Source organism: Muntiacus reevesi, chromosome 11 (assembly GCF_963930625.1).
Source record: "Muntiacus reevesi chromosome 11, mMunRee1.1, whole genome shotgun sequence".
In the NCBI taxonomy this organism is placed as follows: domain Eukaryota; kingdom Metazoa; phylum Chordata; class Mammalia; order Artiodactyla; family Cervidae; genus Muntiacus; species Muntiacus reevesi.
Genome location: NC_089259.1, coordinates 62642720 through 62655161, shown reverse-complemented (window position 1 = coordinate 62655161; position 12442 = coordinate 62642720).

The window sequence follows — 12442 nt, the reverse complement described above, 5'->3', positions numbered from 1 at the left end:
AGAATAGAAAGGTTGCAGTGGAGACCAAGAACATATCAATGACGAGTGAGTCATTAGTCGTATTCAGTGCTTTAAAGAGGTCAGGTTATTTAAACACTAAAAACTATTTTTTGGACTTAGAAATCCTAGAAGACACAGTGAAATATCAGAAGAAATCTGTTGTGGATGTGAGTCCAAAATGGAGGTATGAGTGAGTTGGGGAATCAAACGTAAATGAAAGAAAATGATTTCAAAGTGTTTGGCTCTCAACCCATACTTCTGAAATGAATAACATTGTGATGCCATTGCTAAACTTGAGCTTTTCCATTGGTTAACTCTTACACATTTTTTCCATTTACCATTCACTTACAAAAGTAACTTAGTTTTTCTTAATTACATTCATGCTCTTTAAACGTGAACACTGCTCCTCTTCAATTTTACAAACTTTGACTATAAAAAGTCCGAGTGAATCCTTCATGAATATTTTCTTTCATTCCTTTTTACTTCTTTGTCTCTGTCAATCTTTCTTTTGTATCATCTTTCTGAGATCACATATACATTCTTAAGGGCAGAGAATATTAATGATTTTTCTTGGTATTATGGCACTAAGCTTAGTGCCTCTATTTCAATATATGTGTGTTTGATGGGTATTATTCTCTTCCCTCGGTCTTCAAACCTCTCAACTCAAGATATCCAAGAAAGTTTGTGGGCTACTAGTTGCTCACGATTCTCAAAGTTAAAAAAAAAAAAAAGTCCTATTTGAAGTTTGGGAAATGCTGTATATTATTTTATTTCATGGAGATTCTAAATATACACGAGCATAGAAGAATCTCTGTAAAGTTCTCAACAGTTCAATGCATATTAGTATGTTACAGATTATTTAGAAAATGATAAACTTTTGAACACCTAAATTAGTTTTAAGAAGAATCTCTGTAAAGTTCTCAACAGTTCAATGCATATTAGTATGTTACAGATTATTTAGAAAATGATAAACTTTTGAACACCTAAATTAGTTTTAATTTGTCCTTCAGAGAAGGTCTCCAGACATTAACTTCACTTTACTCTTGCTCACCAACTGTCTACATTTTGATTAATTTTGTGTTTCCATAGAGGGTTTCATAGTTCCCATTTTTTTGGTTTGTTCTTCTCACATTATTCTCACACATACAGTATATGTTGTTACACCTCCTACCTCCTACTGTTACTCATACAAAATGAGTTTAGCATCTAGACTTCATCTCAAGATTCCTTATGCTTCACTGCAGTGAAGAAATTTTCATGCTTCGCCATATCAAATCTAAATCAAAATCTAAATAGCTAGGTTTCTTCATGTCTTTACACTAAGCCTTTGTGTGAGCCTTGTAGCCCCCCCTGCTGAAGGTGTATTCCTAATTGCAAGTCAAATATGGCCGTTCTCTGGTCTTGCCAAGTAAATGACTTTGGACAAATGTCTTTGTTGGGAAACACTTCAAGTTTTCTTTTACTTAGATGATTTCTTTTTCTTTGAAGTTTTGTGCTTAATCTGACCAATTTTGACTTTTAGGAGTTTATGAAGGTTTCTGTGAATCTAATTTTTAGTTTTTTATAGTCATCTGTGTTTATGGGTGATTGTCATAGCAATAATACAAAATCTACCATATATTGTCTGTGATGTGAACTTCAATCTTTTAATCTTTTGATTCACAATACAAAATATTGTTTGTTTTTGAATGCAAATAATTCTATAATCAATGTTCAGTTTATTTTTCTATATTTATTTAATACCAGGTTTGGGGATCATAAAGGCGACTATAACTAATAACACAAAATCTAAAAAGTAATGCCAGTATCACTTCCTGGACATACTATGTTCACCATTAGGGTTAAAGCTCTATTTAATTATTTTCCAAGAGCCGATATAAGGGGAAGTCTCACTCTAATATCTATAAGAGTATCAATAACTTGACTATATTTGGTTTATCTTAGACAAATAAACAAACAAACAAGGATAGGCATGTCTCTCCTTCCTCCCTTACTCATTCAAATATTGCCAGTATTTGCTGCTTATGCCACTGTCACCTGGAGCCAGACATCTTGGAGTGAGAAGTCAAGTTGAAGCTAGTGGAGGTGATGGAATTCAAGTTGAGCTATTTCAAATCCTAAAAGTTGATGCTGTGAAAGTGCTGCACTCAATATGCCAGCAAATTTGGAAAACTCAGCATGGCAACAGAACTGGAAAAGGTCAGTTTTCACTCCCATTGCCAAGGAGGGCAATGCCAAAGAATGTTCAAACTATCACACAATTGCACTCATTTCAAATGCTAGCAAAGAAATACTCAAAATCCTTCAAGCTAGGCTTCAACAGTATGTGGACTAAAAACTTCCAAAAAAGGTAGAGGAACCAGGGATCAAATTGCTAGCATCTATTAGATCATAGAAAAAGCAAGAGAATTCCAGAAAAACACCTATTTTGCTTCACTGACTATGCAAAAGCCTTTGAATGTGTGGATCACAACAAATTGTGGCAAATTCTTCAAGAGACGGGAATATAGAACCACCTTACCTGACTCCTCTGAAACCTGTATGAAAGTCAAGAAGCAACAGTTAGAACCAGATATGGAAAAACACATTGGGAAAGGAGTACATGAAGCCTGATATATTGTCATCCTGCTTATTTAACTTATATGCAGAGTACATATTGTGAAATGCTGGGCTGGATGAAGCATAAGCTGAAATCAAGATTGCTGGGAGAAATATCAATAACCTCAGATATGCAGATAGTACCACATATAGGGCAGAAAGCAAAGAGGAAACCAAAAAGAGTTTCTTGATGAAGGTGAAAGAGGAGAGTGAAAAAGTTGGCTTAAAACTCAACATTCAAAAAACTAAGATCATGGCATCCAGTCCTATCACTTCATGGCAAATAGATGGGGTTGGAAACAGTGACAGATTTTATTTTCTTGGGCTCCAAAATCACTGCAGATGGTGACTGCAGACATGACATTAAAAGATGCTTGCTTCTTGGAAGAAAGCTATGACAAACCTAGACAGCATATTAAAAAGCACAGATGTTACTTTGCCAACAAGTGTCCATATAGTCAGAGCTATTGTGTTTCCAGTAATTATGTATGGATGTGAGAGGTGGACCATAAAGAAGGCTGAGCACTGAAGAATAGATGCTTTTGAACTGTGGTTTTGGAGATGATTCTTGGACTACAAGAAGATCACACCAGTCAATCCTAAAGGAAATCAACCCTGAATCTTCATTGGAATGACTGATGCTGAAGCTGAAGCTCCAATACTTTGGCCATCTGACGCAAAGAGCTGACTCATTAGAAAAGACCCCGATTCTGGGAAAGATTGAAGGCAGGAGGAGAATGGGATGAGAACGAGATGGTTCAATGGCATCACTGACTCAACGGACATGAGCTTGAGCAAGCTCTGCAAGATGGTGGACAGTGAGGCCTGGCGTGCTGCAGTCCATGGGGTCGCAAGGAGTCAGACATGGCTGAGGGACTGAACAACAGCAATGCCATTATTGCTGTTGATAATAGTGATTTTTAGATTTTTAACCCATAATGAAAGTTGCTCAGTTGTGTCCGACTCTTTGCAACCCCACTGACTATACAGTCCATGGAATTCTCTAGGCCAGAATAACTGGAGTCGGTAGCCTTTCCCTTCTCCAGGGAATCTTCCCAAACCAGAAATCAAATCTAGGTCTCCTGTATTGCAGGTGGATTCTTTACCAGCTGAGCCACAAGGGAAGCCCAAGAATACTGGAGTGGGTAGCCTATCCCTTCTCCAGCACATCTTCCTGATACTTATTGATATTTTATAAGTGCCAGAAAGCAAGTTGTTTTTATATAAAATGAAATGCATAAATCTTAGCTGTACATTTATTGAGCTTTGATAAATGTATATTTGTATCTTATTATGATATATATTATATACAGTATTAATATACTATTATTAATTTATTATTACTAAATATCCTAAATTTACAGTCAACATATAGATCCCAAACAAGTCTTAGCAATTTCTTTTATAGGTTTTATATAAATAGTACCACAACTGCCTTTGGCACATGCTACTAGACATATGTATCTTTACTCTTTGCCTCAGAACCTTGACAAAAGAGGTCCATTTACACATCCAGTTATTTCTATAATTTGGTAAAATTGATTTATATTCTATTTCTGGTTTCATATATGCCATAAACTATATAAATACTTCTAATTACTTTTTACAATGACAAAAGTGTTGTCAGAGCATATATACTAAGAAGAGATAATATATCTCCTTTGGGCTGAAGAATTTGGTCCCTTAGACTAGTTTAATAAGTAGACAGATTGAATAAGTAGTGTAATAAGTTTAATAAGTAGACAGATTGAATACCTGGGTAATAATGCTTACTTCTTACTTAGAATGTATAAAAAGATTGGTAAGATTCTTATGTACTTATTTTTTAATAATGATTCTATTATTGGAATGAAATAATTTCTAAATCTCACTCTTTGTGACCCCATAGACTGTAGTCTGCCAGACTCTTCTGTCCCTGAAATTCTCTAGGCAAGAATACTGGAGTGGGTAGCCATTCCCTTCTCCAGGGAGTCTTCACCACCCAGGGATTGAACCCAGGTCTCCTGCACCGCAGTCAGATTCTTTACCATCTAAGCCACCACGGAAGCCCCATAAATGGATACATGTATTTCCAAATAACATGTAAATAATATCAGTGGGCTGAAACTAACTATAGGCAGAGGTAAGAAATATCACAACCTCTAGACTTAAAATGAAAACTTTGAAAGTAAAGCCAATTTCCTTTCTTTGAAGAACAGATAAGGAACAAGGGAAACACTAGGTATTTTTACACTATAGTTGTCTGTGTTGTTTTCTGTTACAGAAAAACAGCTATATCTACCATCAAGACTGAGACATATAAAAAGGAATATTTCTTTTGATAAAAGAAACTTGCCCCTTCTCACTTGCTATCATCCCACCTTAGCAAAGGAATTTTTTTTAATCACTTAAAATCAGAAAAACAAAATGAGAAGGAAAAAAAAAAGGCAAACTGAGGATATAAGATGAGAAAATATTTCCTTCTGTAACAGATTTTATTTTTTCTTTGACTGTTAATGGGCAACAGGTTCTAGTTTATTTTTATTGTGTGGGAGCGGGTACTGTCTGTTCACATTTGTTGAACATTCCACCTCTGTATATACTGGTGCGTGATGGTGGCCCACACACACATAAAGTCATTTCAGTGCCAGAAAGTGGCATGAGACATAGTGAGAAATATAGATAAACTCTAAATTGATTTGGATTTGGTTCAAGGTCTCTGAACAGAGCTGAACTCTGTCTTAAAACCCATAGAGAAAACAGCTTGTGAAGAGGTGGATTCCGATTGGGTTTGCTTAAATGAGATTTATTAATTTAGGTCAGAGTGAACATTTTTAGACAGAGCTTCCCCAAGAAATAAATATTATTCATAACCTACATTGTCAGAAAAATAAAGGTTTTCTATCTCTGTTAGCATGATAAAAGTAAGTCAACCACACAGAAATGAGCTGCTGTAGAGTAGTTCTATTTTCATGTCCTATATTTTTTTTTAATTGACCTGACATTCTGAGTGGAAAAAGAAGAGTAATACTCACATAGTATGGGCCTGATTCAATAAAGTCCATAGTTTGGGAAAGTCCCTATGATTAACCAGATGCTTCTCTGGTGGCTCAGATAGTAAAGAATCTGCCTGCAATGCAGGAGACCTGGGTTCAATCCCTGGGTTGGGAATATCCCCTGGAGAAGGAAATGACAACCCACTCTGGTATTCTTGCCTGGAGAATTCCATGGACAGAGAAGCCTAGCAGATTATAGTCCACGGGGTCACAAAAAGTCAGACACAACTGAGCGACTAACACTGTGATTAACTAGTTCATTTATTTTACCATTTGGTAATGCAGCTTTTCTTTTTATTACTTTGAAAATGACAGCATTAATATTTTATATACAGTACAAAAAAAGAGTGGGCATTACTATAATGATGACCATTGGAAATAGCTTAGTATCTTTTTAAAATACTTATCTCTAAATTTCACTTATTATAGTCATTCAATAACAGATTCCTTCTGATGCAATACACAATAAATAGCATTAAGGAATAAGAATTCCTAAAAAAGTCATAGGAAGACTAAGGTGTTGAGACAATACCGTATGAAATAGAAAAGATTAGCAAAGTAAGGAAGGTTTTAAAGTTTATATACATATTTTTAAAAGAAAGCTGTGACTGGAAAACTTTTCCAGAGAAGAGTTTGCATATATTTTCCTTAGAATGTGATAAATCTTATGCATAAGTATTTCCAAATATTACAATTATTAATTTTAAGAACTCTGTGTGTGAAATTTAAAAACATAGGAGGGGAAGGTTTGAAGGTTTCCTTTCATGGCAGTTATTAAAGTAAAATACATTATTATCTGTTTGACATAGCTTATATATATTTTACATATTTATACATAGTATAAAACTTTATATATAAAATTACATACATTTAAATAATTTATATATATTAAATATAGAGGAATTCACCTATATACAAGACCATTCAAGTCACTTTTATAACTTTGACTCTGTAGTTCATAATCGGTGTACTTACCTTTAACATTCAACTTTATTCAAAAATTAATTTAAAGCATTAATTAGTTCATTCCACTTCATGTACTTTACCTAAACCTGAAATTAACTTGATTACAACCAATTTTTATGTTCATTATGAAGAAAAAATAGCAATAATAATAATTTAACCTTTTTTTGGAGGGCTTTTTTTTTCTTAAAATTATTTCATATAACCCATAAAGAATTATGAATAGAAGAAAAATATTCTTCAGAGGGAGTTCTATGCCCTTTAGCCTGGAGGCAAGTTTAAATGCTAAACTACTGTATTGATTATAGAGAAGAATAGCTGCTCAAAGGTTGGCTGTCTAGGACTACCCTATCAGAGCATGATTAACTTATCCAGGCTAAGGTTGGCAAGTTCACAATGAGTAAGAACAGAATTCCTTTAAAATTCTACTATTTTATTCCTGGCAACTCATTTTGAATTTTTCTTCCAGTATCAGTGAGTCACTGAAAAAGATTTCCTTCCTTTCACATACGCCTCTTGTGACTAAGACTGCTGAGAATAAATAGATAAAAATACCTCAAGCACTGGCATAGACTTAAGGACTTTTCACCAGGTCGTTTTCCAAATAGAAAATGTTGAGTAATGTCATTCAAACATAAAGTCTCTCCTTAAATTTCTCTCTCTAGCACTTGAGCAAATACATACTTCAACTGATTTTACTTTATTATTTTAGTTCATCTTTCTCTCCTTTCCCCTTAAAAAGCATAATTTATTTCACTCATTAACATTCCCCTTTCAGTCTAAATGATCTCTTACTTTCTCATTAGAAAACATGAACATCTATTTATTTCTCCCTATATGTATATATGGGGTGTTCCTGATGGCTCAAACAATCCACCTGCCAATGAGGGAGACACAGGTTTGATCCCTGGGTTGAGAAGATCTCCTGGACAAGGAAATGGCAACCTACTCCAGTATTCTTGCTTGGGAAGTCCCATGGACAGAGGAGCCTGGTGGGCTATAGTCTATGGGGTCGCAAAGGAATCAGACACGACTTAGCAACTAAACAACCATAACAATATGTATGTATACCCAGAATCATCATACTAAATTATTTTTAAAATGAGAAACTTATAGACTCTCAATGAAAAAATATTTTTAAATATATGTCCTTCCTCCATTCACATAAATAAAGAAACCTCATGATCAGATGCTATAATCCTAAATCGAACTTTGAAAAAAGCCTCTGAACAATAAACAAAACTCCTGTTTCAAGTAATTTTTAGCTCAGACAGTTAATGCAATCTTCCCCACAAAAGCTCATTAAATGAGAACAAAAGAATTAAAAAGTAAATTCTGCTTCAGTAGTAGTAGAATATACAATTTTGTGAGATACCATTTTAACAGAACTGATATGGAGGAGGACCAAGTAATCCTGTGTTTGTTATTCAACACATGGGCTTGGAAAAAACAACCAAGAAATCCCCAGTCAGAATGTAAGAACGGATGAAAGCTGAGGGGGGAAAAAAATACAGAAGATACAATCAACACTAAAGCCCAAATCCTATCACGTGAGAAGCTGTCATGTAGAAATTTCATGCTGTTCCATTCTGGCATAACAGTAAATTTAAATGTTCCTTGAGCAGTGTTAAGCGTCTTGTGAGACAATCCTATAAATGGGTCTTTTTAGTTATAAAAATGTTAAGAAAACATGCTTTTATGAAATGTCAATGTGTTTCCAAAGAGTTCCTGTGGTTCTGGAATGAGGCTATAGAAATTCAATTCATTCCTGAAGTTTTAGCTAGTTCCTTTCAATACCTGTTTACCCTTTAACACCACAACTAGGACAGAAAGTTATGAAAATACTAAGCAAGTCTACAAAGGGAACCTAGTTTTATGGAAAACAGGTAAATAAACACAATTTTCTCCCAACCCCTGTTGTGCATAATTGGCAGTTGACATTAGTATGGTTAAGTAATTTTGATAAAATCTCTACTTCTTCAGTGTTTGTTTACTACACCAAGGGTACATCTGTTTGGATCCAAGATGGGACAGGGTCCAAGAGAGTGACACAGGAAGACTGTGGATTCACCTCTTCCCATGAACACCCTGAAACTGAAGAAGACCTGAAGGGTGACTAAACAGTGATTGGATATTTACGGACCAGAGAGAAATGAAGAGGAAGACAGAGACACAGTATACACAGGAATACCACCCCCATGTGGTGACCTTGGGGAGGGATGTTATTGAGGGCTTGAGACAGACTCATGTGCCCTGGGACACAGTGAAAAAACAATCGTTTAAGGACATCTAGATTACGCAGGGGGGCTTCCCTGGTGGTTCAGAGGTCAAAGCGTCGGCCTGCAATGTAGGAGACCGGGGTTCGATCCCTGGGTCAGGAAGATGCCCTGGAGAAGGAAATGGCAAACCACTCCAGTATTCTTGCCTGGAGAATTCCATGGATGGAGGATCCTGGTGGGCTACAGTCCACGGGGTCTCAAAGAGTTGGACACGACTGAGCAACTTCAAAAAAAAAAAAAAAAAAAAGATTATGCAGGAAGAATGCCTTCACACAATGCTGCTACTTCAAGACCAGGAGAGACGGCCGTTTTTTCCTAGTTCATGAAAACAAAATCAAAAGTCAAACAAAATGAGGAGACAGAGAAATATGTTCTAAACAAAAAAATAAAATAAGATCTCAGAAAAATTATAATGAAATAGAGATAAGTAATTTACATGATAATAAGAGTTCAAAGGAATGGTCACAAGGCTGATTCTTTAATTCAGGGGGAGAATGGGGAAACTCAGAACTACAATATAGACTTAAAAAATATGAGAAAGTCCCAAGATTGAATCATGATGAAATAGAAAATCTGAATAGACTGATCACTAGTAATGAAACCTCCTTGTGTCTCAAATGGTAAAGAGTCTGCCAGCAATGCAGGAGACCCAGGTTCTGTCCCTGGGTTGGGAAGATCCCCTGGAGAAAGAAATGGCAACCTACTCCAGTATCCTTGCCTGAAACATCCCATGGATGGAGGAGCCTGGCAGGTACAGTCCATGGGGTCACAAAGAGTCGGACACGACTGAGCAACTTCACTTTAGTAATGAAACTGAAAGTGAAAGAAAGTGAAAGCGAAGGTCACTCAGTTGTGTCTGACTCTTTGCGACCCCATGGACTGTATAATCCATAGAATTCTCCAGGCCAGAATACTGGACTGTGTAGCCTTTCCCTTCTCCAGGGGGACTTTCCAACCCAGGGATCGAACCCAGGTCTCTCACATTGCAGGCGGATTCTTTACCAGCTGAGCCACAAGGGAAGCCCAAGAATACTGGAGTGGGTAGCCTATCCCTTCTCCAGGGGATCTTCCTGACCCAGGAATTGAACCAGGGTCTCCTGCATTGCAGGTGGATTCTTTACCAACTGAGTTATGAGGGAAGCCACTGAATCAGTTATCAAAAAATCCCAGCATGCAGAAGTCTAGCCACTTTTACTGGTTTCTACCAAATAGTTAAAGAAGAGACAATGTCTATCCTTTGCATATTATTTCAAAAATGAAGAGAGGGAACATTTTCAAAGTCCATTATTGAGGACAAGATTACCCTGATATCAAAACCAGACAAGGAAATAATTAAAAAAAAAAAAGGCCAGTATCAGTGATGAACATAGATATGTGGTGTAGTTGTGCTTGTTGTTGTCATATCCAATTCTTTGCGACCCCGTGGACTGTATGTAGTCTATCAGTTTCCTCTGTCCATGGAATTCTCCAGGCAAGAATATTGGAGTAGTTTGCCATTCTCTTCTCCAGGAGATTTTCCCAACCCAGGGATCAAACCTCAGTCTCCTGCACTACAGGGAGATTCTTTACTGTCTAAGCCACCAGGGAATACAGATGCAAAAATTCTCAAATATTGGCAAACCAAATTGAACAGTATATTAAAAGGATGATACAGCATGATCATGTGGGACTCACTCTAGGGATGTAAAGATAAAACATTTGTAAACATTTATTCACCTAACATAGGAGCACCTAAATATATAAAGCAAATATTACTAAAAATAGAGACAAACAGCAATACAAAAATAGTAGGGGACTTCACTACCTCACTTACATCAATATATAGACCATCCAGATAGAAAATCAATAAGGAAAACTGCCCTTAAATGACACATTAGACCAGATACAAACACAGTGTTCCATCTAAAAGCAGCAGAATACATATTAACTTCAAGTGCACATGGAACATTCTTCAGGATGATAAACTACATTAATAAAATGAAGGATAACAATCTTAGAATCATCTCATCAGATGTAGTGAAAGCATTTGACAAAATTTAACAGCCATTTATAATAAAAACTCTTGAAGTGGGTACAGAAAAAATATCATAAAGGACACATATCACAAGTCTGCGTCTAAGACCATCTGCATGTGTGCCTGTGAAGTTGCTTCAGTTGTGGCCCACTCTTGGCCACCCTATGGGCTGTAGCCTTCCAGACTTCTCTGTCCATTGGATTCTCAGGGCAAGAATACTGGTGGGGGTTGCCATGCCCTCTTCCAGGGGATCCTCCTGACTCAGGGGATGAACCTGCATTTGCAGGTTCTTTACCCCTACTGCCACCTGGGAAGTCCCAGTTAGAATCATACTCAAAGGTGAAAAGCTAAAGTCTTTTCCCCTAAGTTTGGGAACAAGACAAGGATGCTCACTCTCACCACTTTTACTAACATAGTATTGGAAGTTCCAGCCCCAGAAATTAGGCAAGAAAAAAGGCATCCAGTTTGGAAAGGAAGGAGGAAAATTGTCACTATTTGCAGATGACATTAAAAAAATATATATATATATATACACACACACACACATAAAATTCCAAATATTCCACCAAAAATTATTATAATTAATAGCCTCTTGATGAGGGGGGGAAAAGAGAGAATGAAAAAGCTAGCTTGAAACTCAACATTCAGAAAACTAAGATCATGGTATCTAGTCCCATTACTTCATGACAAATAGAAAGGGGAAAAGTGGAAGCAGTGCCAGATTTTATTTTCCTGGGCTCCAAAATTAATGCAGATGGTGACTGTAGACATGAAACAAAAGATGCTTGCTCCTTGGAAGGAAAGTTATGACAAACCTAAACAACATTTTAAAAATAGAGACATCAGTTTGCCAACAAAGATCCATATAGTCAAAGCTATGGTTTTTCCAGCATTCATGTATGGATGTGAGAGATGGACCACAAAGAAGACCCTGAGAGTCCTGTGAACTGCAAGGATATCAAGCTAGTAAATCCTAAAGAAAATCAATTCAAAATATTCACTGGAAGGGTTGATTCTGACTCTGAAGCTCCAATACTTTGGCCACCTGATCACAACAGCTGACTCATTGGAAGACCTTAATGCTGGGAAAGATTCAAGGCAAAAGGAGAAATAGGCAGCAGAGGATGAGATGGTTGGATGGCATTTTTGAGCAAACTCTGGGAGATAATGGAGGACAGAAGATCCTGGCGGGCTACATTCCACAGAACCACAAAGAGTTGGACATGACTTAGCAACTGAACAACAACAAGAACAACAATGATCACTTAGAAAATTACAGTCAATAATATTGTACCAACTTTCTATGGTAATGGATGGTAATTGGTTTTATTGAAAGAACCATATTCTAATATATAAAATATCAGTTCACTATGTTATATACCTGAAACCAACATAGCATTGTATGTTAATTACAACTTAATAAAAAAGTACTTGTTTGGCATAAAATTTCAGTGTGGTGATCTAAATTTGAAAAAAAAAGCAAAACAAAGCAGTAGGCCCCAGACACATAACAAAAGAACATATTTGGATATGCATACAGGAACTGATAACTC